Below are 27,160 nucleotides of genomic sequence, written 5' to 3' on the forward strand. Positions count from 1 at the left end.
TGTACGCAATATAAGGGGACATGTATGGATGTGATGATGAGATTGGTACCAGCTCCATTAGATAAAGGGTTTGGTCCACCAGGGATCCCCTTGTTGGGAAGCTGTTGAGATACTTCCTCACTTGTCTATAATGTACGAAGTGTCATTGTACAGTATGTTTAGTACTGATTTGTGTATTAAGTAACAGATGCCAAACAAGCTATTTCCCCCTGGGTACCTTCCACTGAATGTTATATGCATTGCGTGCTTTGCCCCATGTGTCCGAAACACCTGCCTACAGGAAGCCACCGAGATGCTGCACTCCCAGGAGCCACAGCCAGAATCGTAACAACTACTGTACTTTGGTTTTTACTTCAAAGGGTTAATTTGAGGAGGGTACCAAGCCCTTTCTCATCCTTATATTTGGGATGTGCAGGCAGTTTGATCCGGATTCATGTTTGTAATGCTGGGCATACACTATATAATTATCTGGCAGATCTGGTTGGAATTAAAATCTGGTAATTGATACTGTAAGAGCAAATGACAATCGACCATCTCCTCACAAACACTGACACATGGACAAAAACTATTGTTCATGCAAATTGGTTAAGCTGTGATTTAACAAATTTGTCTGAACGACAAGTTTTGTTCATTTTCCAATGTTTGGGAGCGAAAGGTCGATTGTAATTTGGTCTAATCCATTATCAGATTGTCATTGAAACCAACCAGATCTGGCAGATGATCTGCCAGATAATTGTATAGTGTATACCCATCTTAAGCAATGCAAAAAAAAGAGCAACTGGGCAAAACCATGGTGCATTGCAAGTAGGGCAGATGTAACATGTGCAAAGAGAGTTTTAGATTTGGGTGGTGTTGGTTCAAACCAAGGGGGTAATTCCAAGATGATCGCAGCAGGATTTTTGATAGCAACTGGGCAAAACCATGTGCACTGCAGGGTTGGCAGATATAACATGTGCAGAGAGAGTTAGATTTGGGTGGGGTGTGTTCAATCTGCAATCTAATTTGCAGTGTAAAAATAAAGCAGCCAGTATTTACCCTGCACAGAAATAAAATAACCCACCCAAATCTAACTCTTTCTGCACGTTATATCTGCTTCCCCTGCAGTGCACATGGTTTTGCCCAGTTGCTATCAAAAATCCTGCTGCGATCAACTTGGAATTACCCCCCAAGATCTAAATTGCAGTATAAATACAAAGCTGCCTAACATTTGTGGGCTACATTCCTTTGTATTTACCCTGCACAGAAACAATAAAACCCACCCAAATCTAAATCTCTCTGCACATGTTACATATGCCCCACCTGTAGTGCAGCATGGTTTTGCCCAGTTGCTTACTTGTTTGCTTTACTTACAAACATGAATCAGGCCCTCTGTTCATGTGAAAGACACGCCATGCGCCAAGTTTCTACCTAACTGTTGTCACCAATGACCCAACAAACACCGGCATTATACATCACCAATCTGGTGGTACCCACAGTATACACATACCAATACAGAGAGGGCTTTTATGTGACCAGTTACATGGAGCGGGCAATGTGGCACTTACAGAAGACTCTGTGACCCAGGACGGACAGGATTTGTCTGTATAATGGCCTGATAAGTTCAGGAACCCACTTATTATGTGACAAACCACAGATTTACCAGAAGACAGAACACTCATTGATCTTTCCTCTTCACTCAATGTTGTGAAAGGATGATTCCAAAGGGACATCAATTACGCCTGACCCTGTGTATGAGTAACAATTTACACAGAATTTCTCCAAGGCAAGGCTGCCAAACTGTCAGTCATTGCCTGTCTGCTCAGTTACAGAATCCCCCTTCCCTCCTAATATTCTATTTATAGGGTGGAATTCAAATGTTTGAAAAGTCGGTTGGGTGTCTGTTGTTTCCTGTCTATTAGATAGGAACACGCAGACACCCAACTGACTTTTCAAAAATTTGAATCACCCCCTTAGAGTCTACGCATTCCACTCGTGTTGTGTACAATGGCCCTCATTCCGAGTTGTTCGCTCGGTAAAAATCTTCGCATCGCAGCGATTTTCCGCTTAATGCGCATGCGCAATGTTCGCACTGCGACTGCGCCAAGTAAATTTGCTATGCAGTTAGGAATTTTACTCACGGCTTTTTCATCGTTCTGGCGATCGTAATGTGATTGACAGGAAATGGGTGTTACTGGGCGGAAACAGGCCGTTTTATGGGCGTGTGTGAAAAAACGCTACCGTTTCCGGAAAAAACGCAGGAGTGGCCGGAGAAACGGAGGAGTGTCTGGGCGAACGCTGGGTGTGTTTGTGACGTCAAACCAGGAACGACAAGCACTGAACTGATCGCAGATGCCGAGTAAGTCTGAAGCTACTCAGAAACTGCTACGAGGTGTGTAATCGCAATATTGCGAATATATCGTTCGCAATTTTAAGATGCTAAGATTCACTCCCAGTAGGCGGCGGCTTAGCGTGAGCAAATCTGCTAAAATCCACTTGCGAGCGAACAACTCGGAATGAGGGCCAATATTCTGCTCAGTAATACACTGCCTTTTCCAGTTACTGTGAAATTGTGGCTTTCTGTCTCATTTAAGATGCAACAGCCACATATATATCACTGTTAGCAGGAATTGTGTATGGGGGTGGCGTTACAGTGAGGAATACTTGCCTACCCTCCCTCATTCTGCAGGAGACTCCCTGAAATAGTAGCAATCTCCCTCACTCCCTGAATAGTCCAGCAATCTCCCTGATTGCACCTTAATCCCATTATGCAGCTGTTACATTCTTGGGGGAAACAAATAAATCACAGATATACATATTCAAATGGGAACATCAGTGCCATTTCCCTGCATTGGTTATAAGGCACATTGGGGCAGATGTATTAACCTGGAGAAGGCATAAGGAAGTGATAAACCGGTGATAAGTACAAGGTGATAAACGCACCAGCCAATCAGCTCCAATATGCAAATTGACAGTTAGGAGATGACTGGCTGGTGCGTTTATCACCTTGCACCTATCACTAGTTTATCACTTCCTTATGCCTTGTCCAGGTTAATTCATTTGCCCCAATGATCCCTATGGCTACATGCATTTTAAATAAAGTTTCTCGTGGCCACTTACAGTATATGGAACCTCTTTTAACCACTTGCCTGGCATGGTGGCATCAGATGCGACTATGCCTGCAAGTGCTCGATCTGACCTGGTCGCACAGGATGTGACCAGTCAGATAGAGAGTGTTAGCAGCGGCAGGGGAGATAAACTTCCCTCCGCTGCTGCTGCCAGAAGGTCCCTCTGCCTCCCCGCACTCTCCCCCTGTGTCTGCCATGCTGCTGATCACTGCTGATCGGTCAGCACGGCAGGATCCCCCCCTCCAGCGGCTGCAGACAATGGCAGCCGCTGGGGAGTGTAAATGAACCCTCCCAAGCCACCCCCAGACACTCCCCCCCCCTCCCCCGTATACCTGCAGGCTATCCCGGCTTTCAAAATGAAAGCCGCGATTGTCGCGATGTTCCGATGGTCGATATGTTCCCGATTGATGTTTCGATGTATGAAGAAAAAAAAGAAAAAACAAAATAAATACATTTTTCCTTTTTTTTTTTTTACTAAAATCATTTGGGATAGGGTTAAATTCATGTTCTTCACTTAATTCACTCATAAAAAAAAAAAAAGACAATTTCAGGCGGTTTTTGGCGAAATAAATAGTCAGTTAAGTGGTTAAAGCACAATACACAAACATTTTCTGCAAAATATCAGTGTCTTTTCTTCAACAAGTAGATCTTACTAACTTTGGGGCTCATTTACATTTAGATGTAAGTTATTTGTATGACGCGCCTCTCCGGTGTAGCAGTGTAGAGATGTGCCCTGTGGGCACATCAGTGGTGCTGTCACTGGTTGGGGACAGCGCTGGGGCAGCTTGTCTGTCCCCAGCGCTGGGTGCGTGGCGGCGGCGGGTGTCCGGTGCAGGGATTACCCTTTTCCCTGCACCGGACCAGAGGCTGCGGGGGCATTTGAATGTTGGCGCCCTCCGGGAGCCAATTGCGGCTCCCGGAGCGGCAGCCAATCGGAGAGGGGCGCGGCGAGCCAATCGGCGCTCGCCGCGTCATAGGCCCCGCCCCCGGCGTCTGACGCCGGGCGGGAGCCTGAACTTAAGACCGCGCGCGAAGAGAGGAAACACCGCGAGGAGGAGACGACGGGAGGCCGCGCCGAAGAGCGGTGAAGAGGTCCTGAGGCCGCGGAAGAGGCCAGAAGACGCCAGGACCCTTGAAGAAGATGTCCAGCGGCGGCTGGACGCGGAGAAGAGACGGAGGCGCCGCTGGCCAGGACGGGTCAGCGGCAGAAGAGGGTGCCGGAGACCCCCGGATTAGGTGAGGCCTCAGTGAGGCTAACCCTCCCCTTTTCCTCCCTCGACCACCAGGGACGGGCATTAGGCCCGAGGGCACAATTCGGGCACTAGGCCTGGGCGCAGATAGGAGGTTGGGGGTCGTCATTGGATTAGGTGGTTTGGGCATTAGGCCCAAGCCACCAGAAAGCGGCACAGTAGGCGGGCATTAGGCCCGGGGCAAACGCAGGCAATAGGCCTGGGGGACATTAGAGGGCATTAGGCCCTAGTGCAGTTGGCGGCCGCTAGGGATACTAAGGTGACGCTGGGTACTAGGCCCAGGTCACCCAACGGGCAACAAGTTAAGCGGGCGCTAGGCCCGTGGGTGAAGTCAGGCCTCCGGCCTGTGTGCAGCTAGGGGGCGCTAGGCCCAGTGAATAAGACCCCCAAGGTGAATAAAGGTGGCACTGGGCGCTAGGCCCAGGCCACCCTGAGGTATTTAGGTAGGCAGGCCTGAGGCCCACATAAGGGAAGGTACAGGAGGTGGGTAGGCCGTGCGGCGCCCACCCCCTTTCCAGAGGGAGGGATTTAAAGGGACAGCACCGTGTGATCTTGTATTCCGATATTGTGATGTATGTTGTTACCGTGCAGGGCAAAGTGTCTGTTTGTTTAAGTTGTGCATAGTTGTGTTGCACCACTCACACGAGCTAGTTTGAGGGCTCTGTTTATGTAGCTAGTGTAGCGGACGCACACTAGGGTAGTTCTTGGCCTTGCACGGCTGTTTGTTTGTTTGCCTCCTTACAGGGACCTGTAAGTGGAGAAGATCGGAGTGCAAGACTTGTGGCGGTGAGTAGCATCCGTGTACGTTTGTCCCTTTGTCTGTCCCCGAGCGCCGGAGTCGGGATTGCTCACGGACGTGAGAATCCTTTTCATCACACTACGTGCGAGAGCGCGAGTGTGTGAAATCTGGGTGGCTGAGGCTTTGTGCCTGTGATGACCTTTCACCCGACCGGTGAAGGTCGCCGTCACCCCTGGGGTATCCCCTTTTCCGGTGGAAGAAGGGTTGATACCCCCCTTGAGGTAACCTATTCTCTCCTCAGCTCGGTCGTCAGTCAGCTCCGAGAGGGAATCGCCGTGTCCGGATCCGATTGAAGATTGCCAGGTCCGTTGAAGGTTCCGGTACCTGAAGGTGAGAGAGAGCGGCGCCTGGTGAGTACCGAGACTACACCTGCACGGCAGCAGGCACCACCACACGCGCAGCCGCACCTCTTACAGCAGTACACGTCTGCGCTGATAGGTGTTACTTTTACATCTCCCTGACATGCTTTGTCAAAAGTAGGCAGTATGCAGTGAGGAGGCTGAGACCTTGCCGTGTAGTGAGGACAGAATGTGCACAATGAAATCCCAGCAATTAGGGCAACGAGTAGTTTGTATCTGACTCCCAGTCTATAATCTGTCACTTTGCCCCCAATACACTGACAATAACCCCCATAGCGTAATATGCAGTAGTGCAAGCATGGCCAACCTGTGGCTCTCCAGCTGTTGTGAAACTACAAGTCCCAGCATGGGATTTGTAGTTTCACAATAGCTGTGGAGCCACAGGTTGGCCAGGCCTACAGTAGTGTATGGCATGGATGGGGAACCTTCTGCCCTCCAGCTGTTGTTGAACTACACATCCCAGCATGCCCTGCAACAGTTTTAGCATGGCCAAATAGCAAAACTGTAGCAAGGCATGCTGGGATGTGTAGTTCAACAACAGCTGGAGGGCCAAAGGTTCCCCATCCCTGGTGTATGGTGGTGATAACCCCAGTGCCAGGAGAGTAACATACACAGCTGCTTGTGGTCAGGCCTTACAGGGCGCCAAGGTTTATTTCCTCCTAGAAAACACTCAGCTTGGGGCGGCTATGTTCCCAGATGCAGACTTTAGATGCACTAAGGTTATCAGAATTATTACTTGTATGGTCATTTATTTATATGGAGCCACCAATGTATGCAGCACTGTACGGAGAATATAGGAATAGGTCCCTATGGCTGGATACGAAATGTATGGCAGCTGTACTGTAAGCAAGCCTCATGCATCTCTCAGTTTCCTATCTGCAAATGATGGGAGTCCAGAGTATGATTCAGCGGCTGCACCAGTGACGCTCAATGTCTGACTGTACTTACGCTGATTTATTGGGGTCATCACCAGGGAAACCTCATTTCCCTCTCTGGGGATGATCCGCCTGCACAACACGAATCCAGGAATCTCTGGCGTTCCCAGACAGCGGTCTCTGACCTATCCTGACGCACGATGTGTCCCCAATATCTATAGAATAAGGATGCCAGATGACGGACACTTGTTACACTGATTGCAATTCATCCTCCATGTTGCATACATCCTTTCCTGGAAGTTTCTCCTAGCATCTGTTGTAGAGTCATCTCTAATATTACTGTTGTGGCTGCCGCGCCTTGGGTATGCGTCAGCAAATGCCAGCAACGTGCAGGCTAGGTGTGTGACCGGAAGTCTTTGCTCCAGACACTTTCCCCGGCTACAGCCGGCAGCTCCCAAAGAACTGTGGGAACCACCCTAACCCTGCCGACCTCCCTCCCCCACGTAACTGATGCCTTATCCCCTGGCTGCATTGTCCTTTATATAAAAAAAGTTAGCCATAAATTAATGTCCTCAGTCTGCAGACATATAGTTCAATAACAAACATCTTATGCTTGAACCCACAATAGGTCTTCTCTTTATCCAGATCTCCCCCCCGTGTACCCCCCCCCCCCCCCTTCCCCCCGATCTGCTACCCTCCTCTCCTGCACCAAACTGATACATAAAAGATTATCAAATGGTTTTGCTAAATCCAATTATATCACACCTGCAACACTATCCCCATGCACTTTGAAACGCACTGCTTCATACATTCTAACTGGCCTTGTCAGACATTACCAGTCATTCATGAAGCAGTATGGACACAGCAGATTATTTTCTACATGTCAGAATCGCATCCCACAGAATCCCGATATATGATTTACACTCAAGAAGTCACGATCACATTTATATAATTTCCTGGTATTGCACCAAATCTGCCGTCTGCCAATTGCATGGCTTACAACAATTTATAAAGGAGTCAATACCCTTGAGAAATGCAGCCTATTTATTCATGCACTAGGAACAAGTGACATCACTGAGAGTGCAGCCTATCCATTCACTAGGTACCAGTGACATCACTGAGAGTGCAGCCTATCCATTCACTAGGCACCAGTGACATCACTGAGACTGCAACCTATCCATTCACTAGGAACCAGTGACATCACTGAGACTGCAACCTATCCATTTGCTAGGAACCAGTGACATCACTGAGAATATAGCCTATCCATTCACTAGGAACCAGTGACATCACTAAGACTGCAACCTACCAATTCACTAGGAGCCAGTGACATCACTGAGAATGTAGCCTATCCAAGTATACAACAGCTATATAATGGGTGTAAGGGTGTGTACACACGGTGATATCCTTGCTATGCCCGATTTTCACTTCCGATTTCCCTTGAACTCCCCGGAACCCAGCACCACTGATTTTGACTAACTTTTCTTGAGATATGGACTATGGGTGCTTACGATTTTGGCTTATGTGAGATTTTGGCTTATGTGAGATGTCATTGACATGCGAGATGAACTAGATAGTACACCGATCTAGCAAGGATTGACTTGCCTGCACAGTCTATCTTTTCTTGCAATGCCGGCCTGGCGGGACCGCGCATCGGGATCACAAGGTGACTTTCACCTTGCGATCTGCACTAACTTTTCTTGCGATTTTGACTATATAGTCAAAATCAAAAAGAAAATATCTCACCGTGTGTACACACCCTTAGATACAATCAGGGAGTTTGCTGGGAGTCTCCCTGACATTCTTGGAGAGTTGGCATTATGCATAACAGTAAAATGGAGGTCTAATGGATGCAGACGTTGGGGATCATTTGAAGATCTGAGAGAAAACTAATTATTTTTTAATTCAATAGGTTTTTATTTGGTTTTACAGACATACATACATACATACATACATACATACATACATACAAAGAAACAAAAAAGAATAACGTATGCAGTAAGTCCAGAGGATTTCCAAACCACATCATGTATGCATAAACAATTAATGAAAGAAAAGTACCATAACCCGGTGTGAGCATATTCTTAACAGACAATACGGTTTCAAAGAAACATTAAAGACACATAGATAGTACTACTTACATAGTAAATCGTAATCCAAGAGTATAATGGAGTTGCACATAGCACAACATGAATTAGTGATTAACAGATCAAGCACAGAAATTGAAGAGTGTTAACCACTTAACTGACGATTTATTTAGCCAAAAACAGCTCCGAAATTGTCAGGGTTTATTTATGAGTGAATTAGGTGAAGAACATAAATTTAACCTTATCCAAAATGCTGTTATTTAAAAAAATATATATATATTTTTTTTTTTAACTATGTCCCCCAAACATTGAAAACATCGATCGGGAACATCGCGACCATCGGAAACATTGTGGCTTTCATTTTGAAAACCGGGATAGCCTCCATGTATACGGGAGGTTCTGGGGGTGGCTTGGGAGGTTTAATTTACACTCCCCAGCGGCTGCCATTGTCTGCAGCCGCTGGAGGGGGGTGGGGGGGGGGGGGAATCCTGCTGTGCTGACCGGCAGCATGGCAATCAGTGGGGGAGAGTGCAGGGAGGCAGAGAGACCTTCCGGCCCCTCTGACAGCAGCAGCGGAGGGAAGTTTCCCTTCTCTGCCGCTGCTAACACTCTCTATCTGACTGGTGGCATCCTGTGTGACCAGGTCAGATAGAGCACTTGCAGGCATAGTCGCATCTGAAGCGACCGTGCCAGGCAAGTGGTTAAATTGCAGATATAGATAGGGTCTGACTGTACGGGGAAGAAAGCAATCTATCCCATATCATATAGAAATCAGGAGCTTTTCTAGATATGTATACAAACGTCTCATGCGATACAGTCGATGTCACCAGGGGTATCCAATTATTTACAGTGGGGCCTGTTCGTGCCATCCAGGAACATGCTATCAATACCTTAGCATGTGCGCATAAGTTACAAATATACCGTATAGAGTGTACATCCAATATTTCTTTGTCAATCACTGCAAGAATACAGACAGTGGGGGTAAGAAATAGAATATCAGACGGTATACCTGTAGAAATTATAATCTGTATAACAGCCTACCAGAACATATTTACCAGAAGGCAGGTCCATAGCAGGTGCCATCCAAAGAGGCACACTTCGGGCATCTGGAATCACCACGCCCTCCCATTCTTGACAACCGAGTAGGAGTAACATATATTCGATGTAGTATATACAGGTGTATTTGTTGAAATCTGGCAGAGGTAGTAGTGGAACGAGAAGCCCCCAGGGCCATATCCCAAGCACTGGGTGAGATGGGTTCCAGGTCAGCCTCCCACTTAGTCTTAAGACCAGGGAGAGAACAAGCATGATGGGCACCGAGCAGAGCAGAAACGGTCCTAGAAGGTCCAGTGGACGTTAAAAGCACATAAACGGGATGGCTGGATAAGAGGCGGCGCAGCACCAAACTGAGACGAGCAAGCATGACGGAGCTGAAGGTATTGGTAAAAATGTGAGGTAGGCAAGTGAAAATCAGTACACAATTGGTCAAATGTTTTTAAAGTACCCAACACGTATAAGTGACCAATGAAGCGCATACCCCAACATCCCCACACCAATTCCATCTGCAAGGAATCAAATTCGCAAAAGGAACGAGTGTGAGTCAGAGGGGTGTCAGGGTCCCACCCCTCCCCCTGCAACATATAACGGGAGGCGTTCCGTGGGCGCCAAGTGACTGTTTTCCCGGCATGGTGAGGCGAACGCAGGCGTGTCCTGGTGTTTGGAGGGCGGATGTCTGATGTCAATCCTTCGTCGCTGGATCCGTCGCACAGGGTGAGTAAGTCTGACCCTGGTCTTGTTTTGCAGGAAACTTTTTTAGCATAGCAGGGCTGCACAAGCGATCGCAGCCCTGCTATGCTAAAATACACTCCCCCATAGGCGGCGTCGAGTTGATCGCACGAGCAGCAAAAAGTTGCTACGTGCGATCGACTCGGAATGAGGTCCATGGTAAGAACAGTTACATTATATATTTCTAGGGGTGATTAGTGTAGACCACTAGTGGGTACTACACTAAAAAAAGAAGCTTAGTGTGTGGCGCACTCTTTTGTAATGTTTATTAGTTAATAAAATGTAACTTTTATTTCATCATTTAAAATAAATCTCTATGTCCAGGCACATGGGTATATTTGATAGCCTGAGAGTAGAACCTTTGTAAAATAGTTGCCCCAAATTTAAGATGTTTAGATACTGGTTAAATTGCCGGTATAGTAGGGGCAGAAAAATTATTTTGTTATCAAGCTTAGTGATATATTATTAAGAATTAGTTATGCTGTAATGGCTGTCAATATTGCTTATTAGCACGACTTAATTAGTCTCAGATCTCTGACGTGAGTCTGACATTAACTATTCTTTAGAGAAAATATGTTACTGTTTGCATAGAGAGCCTTTCTGCACCGTGAAACTATAATAGTAAATACAGATCACAAAGGTAAATTTCATAATTACCTTAAGGAAACCCCTGCGTTAATCTTCAATGTTAACCCTCAACCTTGTGGATGCATAAGAGGGTGGTAAAAATATATGAATTGTAACATGCGTACACTCTGTCTGCCAGTCTATTGTCCAGACTGCAGTGGTCGTACAGATGTAATTTGATACATTATTTTGTATCCACAATGGTGAGATACAATTATGGCCAAAAGGAGCAGTTCATGCAATAGAACAGATCATTGATACACTGTCTCTGAACTTACAATACTGTTGATCATATACAGGGATGCTATAACAATATTGTGAACAATATAAATAAGTGGTCCCTGTTCTCTTAAAGAGGAAGCATGAACAAGTGTATGAGGCATACGTTCAACTGATCACTGAAAGCATTCAATGATTCTCTCTATAGTGATACATTTCTAAATTCACATGGGAAGGTGTACGTCACACTCAGAGAGCATATATTTCAGTGGTGATCATATCAAACGATTAGTATGCCTAAATGAATGACAAAGTCTCATCCCATCGGGCGCACATAATAACAGTCACCATATATTATAGGTAACCCACGCAAGAAGGAATAGCGGCACTCCAATATGCAGATACTGCTAGTTTCAATCTCTAAGTAATAGAATAAATTCAGTGACACTAATTCTCAGATTGTCTCTAATATTGAGACTGTTCCATAGTTAATATAGAACACATCGGTATTCTTCTAAAACACATATCCTATCATATCATACATATTTTATTCTTTCTCCCCTTTTGCTAAACGGTAACTTGGTAATTTTTCACAGATTAATATAATATGTAGAGATAATTAGTATCAAATGGAACAGCTATTGCAATATGCTGCTACTATCAAATCATGTGAACAGATTACTTCCTCATTAATAGGTATAATCGCTGAGAGACACAGAGTCCCAGGTGTATGGTGACGGTTTCCCTTTCTACTGTTGTCCCATGTGCCGTAGTTAATACCTTGGCAGTGAATGGAAACAATGAGAGCGGGGAAAGGCCGTCCACCTGGAGACAGAAAGGACAGAGCAGTGCGAGCCGCTTCTGCTGTCCACGCTCTACATCCCCCCTCCCCTGTTGTGTAAACACATTGCAGGGGGGGGCCCGTAGATGTCCAGCAGTGGATGAGAGGGCGGCTCTGAATACCTGTTTGAGTTCCAAGTCTGTTGTGTCACTGAGCTGAGTCAGACCTCCGTAGTTAGCGGGTAGCCGCTCGCGGGAGCCGGACGCCGGGTCGGGTGTAGTTCCCGCACCTCCGTGTGCTCTACATGCCCGCGCCCCGCTGATAATCTTTTTGCTGGAAGCTGCTGCAGGAGCGATATATGCTCCATATAGGACGGTCAATTAATCACTATATGGTGATTTCATTCACCAATACAAGGTAACCATGTGTCAGCTGAATGAGATGATTAAGTAATAACTCTATAATTACCTTAATACCATTTTCTAATCATGCTTAACCATAGGCATAACAGAGGGCCTTAATAATTATCATATTATATTTTTATTATGAGGCTATTTGGATTATCCATTAGGTCTTGTGGCAATCTTGGCGTGACTATGTTTGTAATTAATAAAAGCAACACTGTTCTATGACCCTTCATGGTGATCAAATGAGGATCATCTTTTAATCCCATGTTAATTATTCAATTGATTAGTGCACAGTATTTCCTTTAAATACTGCCTGCCTCCCCATAGTGTCACTGATGTGATCAAGCTACATGTGAAACGTACGTCATCATTATTAGCGGGACGTGGACGCATAGATTATACGGAGGTACGGGTATTACACCCGACCTGGCGTCTAGCTCCTGCAGCAGCTTCCAGCAAAAAGATTATCAGCGGGGCGCGGGTGTGTAGAGCACACGGAGGTGCGGGAACTACACCCGACCCGGCGTCCGGCTCCTGCGAGCGGCTACCCGCTAACTACGGAGGTCTGACTCAGCTCAGTGACACAACAGACTTGGAACTCAAACAGGTATTCAGAGCCGCCCTCTCATCCACTGCTGGACATCTACGGGCCCCCCCCTGCAATGTGTTTACACAACAGGGGAGGGGGGATGTAGAGCGTGGACAGCAGAAGCGGCTCGCACTGCTCTGTCCTTTCTGTCTCCAGGTGGACGGCCTTTCCCCGCTCTCATTGTTTTCATTCACTGCCAAGGTATTAACTACGGCACATGGGACAACAGTAGAAAGGGAAACCGTCACCATACACCTGGGACTCTGTGTCTCTCAGCGATTATACCTATTAATGAGGAAGTAATCTGTTCACATGATTTGATAGTAGCAGCATATTGCAATAGCTGTTCCATTTGATACTAATTATCTCTACATATTATATTAATCTGTGAAAAATTACCAAGTTTCCGTTTAGCAAAAGGGGAGAAAGAATAAAATATGTATGATATGATAGGATATGTGTTTTAGAAGAATACCGATGTGTTCTATATTAACTATGGAACAGTCTCAATATTAGAGACAATCTGAGAATTAGTGTCACTGAATTTATTCTATTAATTAGAGATTGAAACTAGCAGTATCTGCATATTGGAGTGCCGCTATTCCTTCTTGCGTGGGTTACCTATAATATATGGTGACTGTTATTATGTGCGCCCGATGGGATGAGACTTTGTCATTCATTTAGGCATTCTAATCGTTTGATATGATCACCACTGAAATATATGCTCTCTGAATGTGACGTACACCTTCCCATGTGAATTTAGAAATGTATCACTATAGAGAGAATCATTGAATGCTTTCAGTGATCAGTTGAACGTATGCCTCATACACTTGTTCATGCTTCCTCTTTAAGAGAACAGGGACCACTTATTTATATTTCTCTGACATCCTAGTGGATGCTGGGAACTCCGTAAGGACCATCGGAATAGACGGGCTCCGCAGGAGACTGGGCACTCTAAAAGAAAGATTAGGTACTATCTGGTGTGCACTGGCTCCTCCCTCTATGCCCCTCCTCCAGACCTCAGTTAGAATCTGTGCCCGGCCAGAGCTGGATGCACCTAGTGGGCTCTCCTGAGCTTGCTAGAAAAGAAAGTATTTGTTAGGTTTTTTATTTTCAGTGAGATCTGCTGGCAACAGACTCACTGCTACGTGGGACTGAGGGGAGAGAAGCAAACCTACCTGCGTGCAGCTAGCTTGTGCTTCTTAGGCTACTGGACACCATTAGCTCCAGAGGGTTCGAACACAGGGCCTGACCTCGATCGTCCGTTCCCGGAGCCGCGCCGCCGCCCCCCTTGCAGAGCCAGAAGACAGAAGAGAAGGAGATGAAATCGGCGGCAGAAGACTCCGGTCTTCATTAAGGTAACGCACAGCACTGCAGCTGTGCGCCATTGCTCCCACTGCACACCACACACTCCGGTCACTGTAGGGTGCAGGGCGCTGGGGGGGGGGGGGGGGCGCCCTGGGCAGCAATGAAATACCTTTTGGCATAAAAATACACATAATACAGTCTGTGACTGTATATGTGTAAAACCCCCGCCATTTTTCAGTCAGAAACTGCAGGGAGAAGCCCGCCGCTGAGGGGGGCGGGGCCTTCTTCCTCAGCACACCAGCGCCATTTTTCCTTCACAGTTCCGCTGGAAGCAGCTCCCCAGGCTCTCCCCTGCAGTATTCCTGATACAAGAAGGGTAAAAAAGAGAGGGGGGGGCACATAAATTTAGGCGCAAATAATATATATTAAGCAGCTATTGGGAAAAATCACTCATTATAGTGAAAATCCCTGTGTTATATAGCGCTGTGGTGTGTGCTGGCATACTCTCTCTCTGTCTCCCCAAAGGACTTTGTGGGGTCCTGTCCTCAGTCAGAGCATTCCCTGTGTGTGTGCGGTGTGTCGGTACGGCTGTGTCGACATGTTTGATGAGGAGGGTTACGTGGAGGCGGAGCAAGGGCAGATAAGTGTGGTGTCGCCCCCGACGGGGCCGACACCGGATTGGATGGATATGTGGAAGATCTTAACAGACAGTGTCAACTCCTTACATAAAAGGTTCGATGACGCAGCAGCCTTGGGACAGCCGGGATCTCAACCCGTGCCTGCCCAGGCGTCTCAGAGGCCATCAGGGGCTCATAAACGCCCGCTAGTTCAGATGGTAGACACAGATGTCGACACGGAGTCTGACTCCAGTGTAGATGAGGATGAGACAAATGCACAGTCTACTAAAGCCATCCGATGCATGATTACTGCAATGAAAAATGTATTGCACATTTCTGATATTAACCCGGTTACTACCAAGAAGGGTATTATGTTTGGGGAGAAAAAGCAGCCAGTGACTTCTCCCCCATCCGATGAATTAAATGAATTGTGTGAGGAAGCGTGGAGTTCCCCCGATAAGAAACTAGTGATTTCTAAGAGGTTACTGATGGCGTACCCTTTCCCGCCAACGGATAGGTTACGTTGGGAAACATCCCCTAGGGTGGACAAATCGCTCACACGCTTATCAAAAAAGGTGGCACTGCCGTCTCAGGATACGGCCGCCTTAAAGGAGCCTGCGGATAGAAAGCAGGAAGCTATCCTGAAGTCTGTGTATACACACTCAGGTACTATACTGAGACCTGCTATTGCTTCAGCATGGATGTGTAGTGCTGCAGCCCCATGGTCTGATACCCTGTCAAACAACATTGATTCCCTCGACAGGGATACTATTTTGCTAACCATAGAACATATAAAAGACGTCATCTTATATATGCGGGATGCACAGCGGGACATTTGCCTGCTGGCATCTAGAATTAATACAATGTCCATTTCTGCCAGGAGAGTATTATGGACTCGGCAGTGGACAGGTGATGCTGATTCTAAAAGACACATGGAGGTTTTGCCTTATAAGGGTGAGGAATTGTTTGGGGATGGTCTCTCGGACCTCGTATCCACGGCAACAGCCGGGAAGTCAACTTTTTTACCTCAGGTTCCCTCACAGCCTAAGAAAGCACCGTATTATCATGTACAGTCCTTTCGGCCTCAGAAAGGCAAGCGGATCAGAGGCGCATCCTTTCTGCCCAGAGGCAGGGGTAGAGGAAAGAAGCTGCACCAGGCAGCCAGTTCCCAGGAACAAAAATCCTCCCCCGCTTCCTCTAAGTCCACCGCATGACGCTGGGGCTCCACAGGCGGAGCCGGGTGCGGTGGGGGCGCGTCTCCGAAACTTCAGCAACCAGTGGGTTCGCTCACAAGTGGATCTCTGGGCTGTTCAAATTGTATCTCAGGGATACAAGCTGGAGTTCGAGGCGACTCCCCCTCGCCGTTACCTCAAATCAGCCTTGCCAGCTGCTCCCAGGGAAAGGGAGGTAGTACTGGCGGCAATTCACAAGCTGTATCTCCAGCAGGTGATATTCAAGGTTCCCCTCCTTCAACAGGGACGGGGTTACTATTCCACAATGTTTGTGGTACCGAAACCAGACGGTTCGGTGAGACCCATTCTAAATTTAAAATCCTTGAACACTTATATAAGGAAGTTCAAGTTCAAAATGGAATCGCTCAGGGCGGTTATTGCAAGCCTGGAAGAGGGGGATTTTATGGTGTCGCTGAACATCAAGGATGCTTACTTGCATGTCCCCGTTTACCCACCTCACCAGGAGTACCTCAGGTTTGTGGTACAGGATTGTCATTACCAATTCCAGACGTTGCCGTTTGGTCTGTCCACGGCACCGAGAGTATTTACCAAGGTAATGGCCGAAATGATGATACTCCTTCGGAAGAAGGGAGTTATAATTATCCCATACTTGGACGATCTCCTTATAAAGGCGAGGTCCAGAGAGCAGTTGTTAGTCAGCGTAGCACTTTCTCGGGAAGTGTTGCTACAGCACGGCTGGATTCTGAATATCCCAAAGTCGCAGCTGATTCCTGCGACACGTCTGCTCTTCCTGGGCATGATTCTGGACACAGAACAGAAGAAGGTGTTTCTCCCGGTTGAGAAGGCCCAGGAATTGTCATCTCTGGTCAGGGACCTCCTGAAACCAAAACAGGTGTCGGTGCATCATTGCACGCGAGTCCTGGGAAAGATGGTGGCTTCTTACGAAGCAATTCCCTTCGGCAGGTTCCATGCAAGGATCTTTCAGTGGGATCTGTTGGACAAATGGTCCGGATCGCATCTTCAGATGCATCGGTTGATCACCCTGTCCCCCCCAAGGGCCAGGGTGTCTCTGCTGTGGTGGCTGCAAAGTGCTCATCTTCTTGAGGGCCGCAGATTCGGCATACAGGACTGGGTCCTGGTGACCACGGACGCAAGCCTCCGAGGATGGGGGGCAGTCACTCAGGGAAGGAACTTCCAGGGACTGTGGTCAAGTCAGGAGACTTCACTACACATAAATATACTGGAACTAAGGGCCATTTACAACGCCCTGAGTCAAGCAGAGCCCCTGCTTCAGAACCAACCAGTGCTGATTCAATCAGACAACATCACGGCGGTCGCCCATGTAAACCGACAGGGCGGCACAAGAAGCAGGATGGCGATGGCAGAAGCCACAAGGATTCTCCGATGGGCGGAAAATCACGTGCTAGCACTGTCAGCAGTGTTCATTCCGGGAGTGGACAACTGGGAAGCAGACTTCCTCAGCAGGCACGACCTACACCCGGGAGAGTGGGGACTTCATCCAGAAGTCTTCACGCAGATTGTAAACCATTGGGAACGGCCACAGGTGGACATGATGGCGTCCCGCCTCAACAAAAAGCTAAAAAAAATATTGCGCCAGGTCAAGGGACCCTCAGGCGATAGCTGTGGACGCACTAGTGACACCGTGGGTGTACCAGTCGGTTTATGTGTTCCCTCCTCTTCCTCTCATACCCAAGATACTGAGGATAGTAAGAAAGAGAGGAGTAAGAACTATACTCATCGTTCCGGATTGGCCAAGAAGAACTTGGTACCCAGAACTACAAGAAATGATCTCAGAGGAACCATGGCCTCTGCCTCTCAGACAGGACCTGTTACAGCAGGGGCCCTGTCTGTTCCAAGACTTACCGCGGCTGCGTTTGACGGCATGGCGGTTGAACGCCGGATCCTAACGGAAAAGGGCATTCCAGATTAAGTGATTCCTACGCTGATAAAGGCTAGGAAAGACGTGACAGCACAACATTATCACCGTATATGGCGAAAATATGTTGCTTGGTGTGAGGCCAGGAAGGCCCCTACAGAGGAATTCCAGCTGGGTCGATTCCTGCACTTCCTACAGTCAGGAGTGACTATGGGCCTAAAATTAGGATCCATAAAGGTCCAGATTTCGGCCCTATCTATTTTCTTTCAAAAAGAACTGGCTTCACTGCCTGAAGTTCAGACGTTTGTTAAGGGAGTGCTGCATATTCAGCCCCCTTTTGTGCCTCCAGTGGCACCTTGGGATCTTAACGTTGTGTTGGGTTTCATGAAATAACACTGGTTTGAGCCACTTAAGACCGTGGAGCTAAAATATCTCACGTGGAAAGTGGTCATGCTATTGGCCTTAGCTTCGGCTAGGCGTGTGTCAGAATTGGCGGCTTTGTCTTGTAAAAGCCCTTATCTGATCTTCCATATGGACAGGGCAGAATTGAGGACCCGTCCCCAATTTCTCCCTAAGGTGGTATCAGCGTTTCATTTGAACCAACCTATTGTGGTGCCTGCGGCTACTCAGGACTTGGAGGACTCCAAGTTACTAGATGTAGTCAGGGCTTTGAAAATCTATGTAGCCAGGACGGCTGGAGTCAGGAAAACTGACTCGCTGTTTATCCTGCATGCACCCAACAAGCTGGGTGCTCCTGCTTCAAAGCAAACTATTGCGCGCTGGATCTGTAACACGATTCAGCAAGCTCATTCTGCGGCAGGATTGCCACATCCTAAATCAGTGAAAGCCCATTCCACAAGGAAGGTGGGCTCTTCTTGGGCGGCTGCCCGAGGGGTCTCGGCTTTACAGCTTTGCCGAGCTGCTACTTGGTCGGGTTCAAACACATTTGCTAAGTTCTACAAGTTTGATACCCTGGCTGAGGAGGACCTTGCCTTTGCTCATTCGGTGCTGCAGAGTCATCCGCACTCTCCCGCCCGTTTGGGAGCTTTGGTATAATCCCCATGGTCCTTACGGAGTTCCCGGCATCCACTAGGACGTCAGAGAAAATAAGAATTTACTCACCGGTAATTCTATTTCTCGTAGTCCGTAGTGGATGCTGGGCGCCCGTCCCAAGTGCGGACTCTCTGCAATACATGTATATAGTTATTGCTTAACTAAAGGGTTATTGTTATGAGCCATCTGTTACTGAGGCTCAGTTGTTGTTCATACTGTTAACTGGGTATGGTTATCACGAGTTGTACGGTGTGATTGGTGTGGCTGGTATGAGTCTTACCCTGGATTCCAAATCCTTTCCTTGTTGTGTCAGCTCTTCTGGGCACAGTTTCCTTAACTGAGGTCTGGAGTAGGGGCATAGAGGGAGGAGCCAGTGCACACCAGATAGTACCTAATCTTTCTTTTAGAGTGCCCAGTCTCCTGCGGAGCCCGTCTATTCCCCATGGTCCTTACGGAGTTCCCAGCATCCACTACGGACTACGAGAAATAGAATTACCGGTGAGTAAATTCTTATTTGTTCACAATATTGTTATAGCATCCCTGTATATGATCAACAGTATTGTAAGTTCAGAGACAGTGTATCAATGATCTGTTCTCTTGCATGAACTGCTCCTTTTGGCCATAATTGTATCTCACCATTGTGGATACAAAATAATGTATCAAATTACATTTGTACGACCACTGCAGTCTGGACAATAGACTGGCAGACAGAGTGTACGCATGTTACAATTCATATATTTTTACCACCCTCTTATGCATCCACAAGGTTGAGGGTTAACCTTGAAGATCCACACAGGGGTTTCCTTAAGGTAATTATGAAATTTACCTTTGTGATCTGTATTTACTATTATAGTTTCACGGTGCAGAAAGGCTCTCTATGCAAACAGTAACATATTTTCTCTAAAGAATAGTTAATGTCAGACTCACGTCAGAGATCTGAGACTAATTAAGTCGTGCTAATAAGCAATATTGACAGCCATTACAGCATAACTAATTCTTAATAATATATCACTAAGCTTGATAACAAAATAATTTTTCTGCCCCTACTATACCGGCAATTTAACCAGTATCTAAACATCTTAAATTTGGGGCAACTATTTTACAAAGGTTCTACTCTCAGGCTATCAAATATACCCATGTGTCTGGACATAGAGATTTATTTTAAATGATGAAATAAAAGTTACATTTTATTAACTAATAAACATTACAAAAGAGTGCGCCACACACTAAGCTTCTTTTTTTAGTGTAGTACCCACTAGTGGTCTACACTAATCACCCCTAGAAATATATAATGTAACCCCAGCTTAGTGGCGCACCTCCAACCTGATACAATTTTGGGCCTTTTCATAAAAGAAAGGCCAATTGATTCCTTTCACTGGTAGGTTTCCCTATAATTATATTGATGAATTGTTGATTACTTATACAGTGTCCTCTGGACTTTGTTGTCTCTCCCTAGAGAAGAACAGTTACATTATCACTCAATAATAGCTGTGTTGGCGTGAGGCCTATCTGAGTATGAAGAAGCAGTTGAGATATCAAAGTGTCCCCAGCAGAGTCAGTGACCCAGGGAATCAAATGTGACAATTGGGCTGCCATATAATACAACTTAAAATTAGGGAGAGCAAGACCACCCGAATCTCGGGGCCTTGTGAGGTTATCCAATTTAATTCTAGCTCTGCGATTAGCCCAGACTAGTGAAGATAAGAGACTATCAATTTTAACAAATATTTTCTGAGGGAGACAGATGGGGGAGTGTTGTAAAATATGGAGTAGTTTGGGTAATGCGACCATTTTGATAAGATTAATCCTACCTGTAACGGTAAGCGGTAATTTCCCCCACACTCTAATACGTGAACGTAGATAATCCATTTGCAGATGTAGATTCAAAGCAGTGAATTGTGAGGATTGGTTAGTTATCCAAATACCCAGGAATCCACCCACCAAAGCGGCAGACCACTAGACCCACCCACCGAAGCGTCAGACCCCCAGACGGGCTAACAGGACAGAGACCCCTAAAAGGAAGGATACATGATTTGTTCCAATTTATGGTCAAACCGGAGAATCCCCCAAAGGTATTAATGATATTCAAAACATAAGGAGTAGTCAGATATATATAAAAGAATATCATCTGCATAGAGAGCAATTTTTTCTGTCCTGTCACCCATCCGGAAGCCTGCCACCCGCGAGGAGGATCTAATAACATTAGCCAGTGGTTCTATGGGGTGGGGGGGGGGGTACCTCAGGATATATGTCCCGGATATATGAGGTGGAGAGTGCCCAGTCAGAGCAGCTACTCCATGTCCCACTTAGCCATGGCCCCAGAGAAAAGACTTATTCTTACACGGCTCCTGGGATGTACTGGGTGAAGGTAATCTCTGCCATCTGGAGTACATCCCCAAATTTCCTGGCTCTGCCAAATTGCTTTTTACTGTCTGGAACACTGGGATTACTTATCATGAACAGTAATGTGTGTGGTTAAGATAAAACACAAATAGTTCGAGCAGCTATTTCAGTTATGTTTGATCCAAGCTAGCCAGTCTGAGAGACGTCAAACTCTCCTCAGATAAATGTCACTGAGAATTCTATGATGCAAGGAATAGCTGCTGATATGCCTAATAACCGTCATTACCAGGAGAAAGACCACTATTCTAAATCACTAACTGCAGGCCCATATTAGTCTGACCTATTACTGTAACCAATACAGTGATTCCCAGCATTCACTCGCCATACTAGATGCAACGCAGAGGAAGACAGCCCGCTTATATCACAGGCAGTATGGTGGTCCCTAGCGGCCCCAGGGGGTCATTCTGACCTAATCGCGCGCTGTACTTCCTCGCAGCCGTGCGATCGGGTCGGAACTGCGCATGCACGGCGGCCGCATTGCGCAGTTGCCTCGTTGCCCAGCAACGGCCGTCGCCAGGCAGCGATGCCGCGAACGAAGAAAGCGGTCGCAGCGGCGACTGCAAGAAGATTGACAGGAGGAAGGCGGATCCGGGGCGGCAACTCACCGTTTTCGGGGAGTGGTGAGTCCAACGCAGGCGTGTCCAGGCGTTTGGAGGGCGGATGTCTGACGTCAATTCCGGGACCTGCGTCGCTGGATCCATCACACAGGGTAAGTAACTCTTACCCTGGTCTTCTTTTACAGGAAACTTTTTTAGCACAAGCGATCGCCGCCCTGCTATGCAGAAATACACTCCCCCATAGGCAGCGTCTAGTTGATCGCACGGGCAGCAAAAAGTTGCGATCAACTCGGAATGACCCCCCCAATCCCATAACGCACTCTGTCTTGGGGCTGCCAGTACCACAACTAAAGGCTGCCATATTCTGATTTGTACACTAGAGGCGCTGTCCTGTTGTAGCTAGAGACAGATGTAATATTGTATGTACTCGCCATTGGAGGAGCCATAAATGTACGTGGGGAATGTGGACACCACCTATGCTGCTACTGTATATTACAGCTGCAAACATTCCCAGATCTATGACTGAATTCCTGTATGTCGTCGCGTTTAATGCTCAATCCATATTCATCTTTTACAGCAGACATTCCCAACCACGGTCTTCAAGGCACACTTAAGGTGGGTACAGACTGGTAGATATATCTGCAGATCAATGGATCTGCAGACATATCTATAGCCGGATCGGGCAGTGTGCTGCGCATACACACTGCCCTTTCGTGACTGACATAATGAACTGAGCAGGCATTTACACCCAGGTCACCCGTCAATCACCGGCAGCTGCTGCAGGAAGTGTACGGGTGGTCGGCTAACCCACCCCGTACACACACAACGATTTACCAACATATCTGTAGATAGATAGAGATAGTCTGGCGCTATTGTTACTGTAAGAGTGCCTGGTGCTACGTTCCAAAGGCTTGGTTCATAGCCTACAAATACACAAAGAAGAAACACACAAAAAAGAACAGCGCTGGCACTTTTACACTACAAACTCATTGATTTAATATCATATTAAAATACATCTTACACACCCATACCATATAAAACAATTAAAGTATATGACAATTAAGCTATATAGCTTGCAGGATAAATCCTGCTTTATATGCCGAACCAAAGAACTTTAAACTGTTCCTCACTAATTACTTATATATGTACAGCTGAATATTTAAGCTGAATGGTACCATTCAATGCATATGTCCGACTGATGACTCTGTTTCCTTAGTTGTTATAATAGACAATTGTCCGGTCACTTAGCACACCTGGATTAATCTCACAGGTTACAGTTCTTTAGCATGCAGCCAGTTAGATATACTTTCCAGATGAAGTTCCTCACACCATTAAGTTGTCAACCAGTGTGAACTCTACTTATAATATATCGTGATTATGGCTTTTAGTAAGGATAATTATCTGCGCACGAGTGTTCAGCTTTACACGCGTCAAATTGATACCTCTCCCGGCTGTCGCTTCCAAATACAGCCTTATCCGGAGTCCACTGTCTGGTGGATAGCAGGTATCATTTCAGATATTATCCACAGGTACAGCTGTCTCTGGCCGGCCAGTAATAGGGTAGAGATGTCTCATAAAAACTCCTTAGCAGTACGTCCAACAAACGCGTTTCCCCGCTTAGATATACAGCTCAGCGGCTTCCTCAGTATGGTATGGGTGTGTAAGATGTATTTTAATATATGATATTAAATCAATGAGTTTGTAGTGTAAAAGTGCCAGCGCTGTTTTTTTTGTGTGTTTCATATCTGTAGATATACTGGTCATCGTGTGTGCTGTAGGGCCGACGCAGTATGTCTGTGAACGGCGGCGTTCACACATGCCGTCGGTGCACACTGGCCGACGTACCAGCGACATATCGGCCGTTCAATAGATCGGTTGATATATCGGCCAGTGTCTACCCAGCTTAACAGTGCAGGTTGTAGTGATATCCAGGCTTCAGCGCAGGTGGTTAAATCAAAATAACTGAGGTACTAATTAAGTCACCTGTGCTCAAGCATGAATATCATTAAAACCTGTTCTGTTAGTGTGCCTTGAGGAGCGCGGTTGGGAATGCCTGCATTACAGGGTGTTCCACATGCGCCCCCCAGCTGCTGTGGAACTACACATCCCAACATGCCCTGTCACAGTTCAGCTATTAGGACATGTTGGGATGTGTAGTTCAACAGCTGTTGGCGGGACACATGATGAATACTACTGATCTGTTATCTACTTATAACCCGTTCACACCGCAAAGCCGGATCCCACCAGAGAATTAGAAACGGGTCCTTCCCGGGTGGGATCCGGCATTGGACGCTGCAGCAGGCTTCCCTGACCCTGCAATATGCCAGGCGGGTTGCCATAGCAGCGGGGGGCGGTGCTGGGAAATGAACTCATCTCTGCGTCACCTTTCCCTATCTAGTGAACGGGTCCCCGAGTCGCATCGAACCCGTGAACCCGTTTACGCTGCCACTGACCCAGTATTCAACCCGGGAATAACACTGCTTTATTCCCGGGTTGAATTACCGGGTCAGGCGACCCGGGAATTCCACCATGGCGCTTTCACACCGCATGCCGACCCATGTCAACCTGGTAATATGCGGGTCGATATTGCATACCTCCCAACATGACCCTCTCCAGGAGGAACAGAATGCTCTGCTCATGGACTACCCTCAGTTTATGATTGCCATCAGCTGTGGTGAAACACCTCTCTTATCCATTAACCTGTTCAATACAGGTGCTGCCAATCCCAAATTAAGAGAGAAGTCCAGAGGCAGAACATTTTGTCCCTCCTGGAGAGGGTCATGTTGTGAGGTATGATACCAGGTTATTTGTGCAGTGTGAAAGGGGTATAAGAGGCTAGCTGGATTACTGATAGGAAGTCCGCTGTGCATAAGACAATATCTTCCCCCCTGAGCACATTAATATCTCCAATATTTTAATTCTTGATAAGTGCTACAAATGTATATAGAGGCGCTTATCTATAACTTATTCATATAAGAGCACTAGTATTTTACATTAAACATTCTGATAAGACTACTTCTCCATCTGTGGAACATGGTCTTATTCCTGGAAGCCAGAGCATTAGGGAAATCTCAGATACAGAGCAATCCCATCCATTCCAGGCCCACAGGGAATCATCATGTATGATGAGAGAGCCACTCCCTTCATAACATGTTACAGTCCTCCGGCTATACAGGGATGGGATAGAGGAAACACATCTCACCCTTAATAAACAACGACATCACAAACCATCTGATAAACTCCAATTTGTAATCATTTGCCCCAGAGGAAGGATTTCCATTTACATCACATTTTGTCAGCTTCCCTGTCACAATAGCTCCCCGGCCATCTGAAACCGATTCCACCTCAGTCATCTCTGTAATCGGTTGCAGATACTGTGGCAGCGTCCAAGAGGCTGCAAAACACACAGCGTGTCCAGAACAGAGATTGGGAGGCCTCGTCCAAACTGTGCTCTGCAAGTTACACAAAGGGCCGAAGCCCCGGCCATGTTGTGTGGTTATGGCCCTGATTAGACAACTGTTGGATTTTATCCTGAGCAGGAAAACTACAATATTGCAACATATTACAACGAGGAAAAACTGCACCTGAAGAAAAACAAAAACCCGCTCCTGACTGATATTATGACAAATGCAGACAAGGCCGCCGGGTCAGCCGTGGTATTTATAATTGGACACACACACGCGATGTACTAATTAGGTAAAGTGCATCTGTTCAGCAGTCGTGTGGGCTCAATTAACGTTGTGGAGAAGACAGGAACGGTTAGTGGCAAATCCGTGGCATTTGTCTAGTGACAGATGCAGTGTTACAGCAGAAGCCATTAGGTCGACACCACTTAGGTCGACAGTCATTAGGTCGACCACTATAGGTTGACATGCATTAGGTCGACAGGGTCACTAGGTCGTCATGGTCATTAGGTCAACAGGTCAAAAGATCGACATGAGGGTTTTTTTTTTAATTACATTTTTGGACTTTTTCATACTTTACGATCCACGTGGACTACAATTGGTAACGGTAACCTGTGCCGGGCGCAGCGAGGCACCTTGCCTGAAGCATGGCGAGCAAAGCGAACCATGCGAGGGGACACTGTGCACTAATTGGGGTTCCCCGTCACTTTACGAAGAAAATGACACCAAAAAAAGGGGGAGGGGGAAACCCTCATGTCGACCTTTTGACCTGTCGACCTGATGACCATGTCGACCTAGTGACCCTGTCGGCCTAATGCATGTCGAACAATAGTGGTCGACCTAATGACTGTCAACCTAAGTTGTGTTGACCTATACCCAAAGTAACTGTGAACTGACATTTAGACCAACAAAACACTGGGAATAATTCATGCACAAATGACAGTATAATACCCCTTTCACACTGCCAATGCCAGATCCCTCCCGGGAATTGGAAACGGGTCCTTCCCGGGTGGGATACGGTATTGGACGCTGTTGCTGGCTTCCCTGACCCGGCAATATGCCGGGCAGGTAGCCATAGCAGCGGGGGGCAGAACCGGCAGTGGGGGCGGAGGCGGCGCTGGGAGTAGAGATCATCTCTGTGCCGCTTCTTCCTGTTGTAGTGAACGGGTCGCATCGACCTGGGAGCCCGTTTACACTGCCATTGACCTAGTATTCAACCCGGGAATAACACTGCTTTATTCCCAGGTTGAACTGCCGGGTCAGGCGACCTGGGATTTCCGACATGGCGCTTTAACACCGCACACTGACCCGTGTCGACCCGGCAATATGCCAGGTCGATACCGGGTTATTTGTGTTGATACCGGGTGTGAATGGGGTATTATCCTGATCAGGACTCAAGACTTCAGAAGGTTTGATAAAACTCTCCTACAGAGGACAAGTGGAATGGTTCCTCACAGCCACCTAATTCTAGCTACATTTTAATTAAATACTAGGTAAATAATAGCAGGTATTTGGTTGCTAAAGTAACTTATCCATTTGTCTTGTTTAAGAGGTTTGATATATCTGCCCCGAGGTCTTTTAGTTAGGTTCCTAAATGGGCCTTCACTGGGCAGCGGCAGAAGTGATGGATGCGTACCGTCGTCTTGTACGTTCCTGGTTGTACAATATCGCCACTAACAAAAGATACTATTGTAAAACTAAGATTTGGCACATTTGATGTTAATCCGCACACCTTATATAAACCATGTGGTTGATACCCAGCTTCAGTCAGACAGGAAAGGCTGCACAACTAGGCAATGGACCTAATTCAGGTTGGATCACAAATCGCGTGATTGGGGCGGCTGCGTGA

The 27,160-nt window shown here is 46.9% G+C and overlaps 1 protein-coding gene across 2 annotated transcripts in view; it reads right to left on the bottom strand.

Annotated features, from left to right (window-relative positions):
- The window catches only part of CRISPLD2 (cysteine rich secretory protein LCCL domain containing 2), a 92,966-nt gene extending 80,820 nt beyond the window's left edge, over nucleotides 1-12,146 (bottom strand). The window contains exon 1 of one of the 2 annotated variants that reach the window (XM_063945696.1): nucleotides 12,066-12,146. The gene's annotated coding sequence lies outside the window, so the exon portion shown is untranslated. Of the gene's footprint in view, nucleotides 1-10,913; nucleotides 10,977-12,065 lie in introns of those variants that run through there. The other variant, XM_063945698.1, reaches the window with a different exon arrangement.
- Nucleotides 12,147-27,160: the final 15,014 nt, after the last annotated feature.

The sequence above is a fragment of the Pseudophryne corroboree genome, chromosome 11 (genome assembly GCF_028390025.1).
Source record: "Pseudophryne corroboree isolate aPseCor3 chromosome 11, aPseCor3.hap2, whole genome shotgun sequence".
NCBI classification, from domain to species: domain Eukaryota; kingdom Metazoa; phylum Chordata; class Amphibia; order Anura; family Myobatrachidae; genus Pseudophryne; species Pseudophryne corroboree.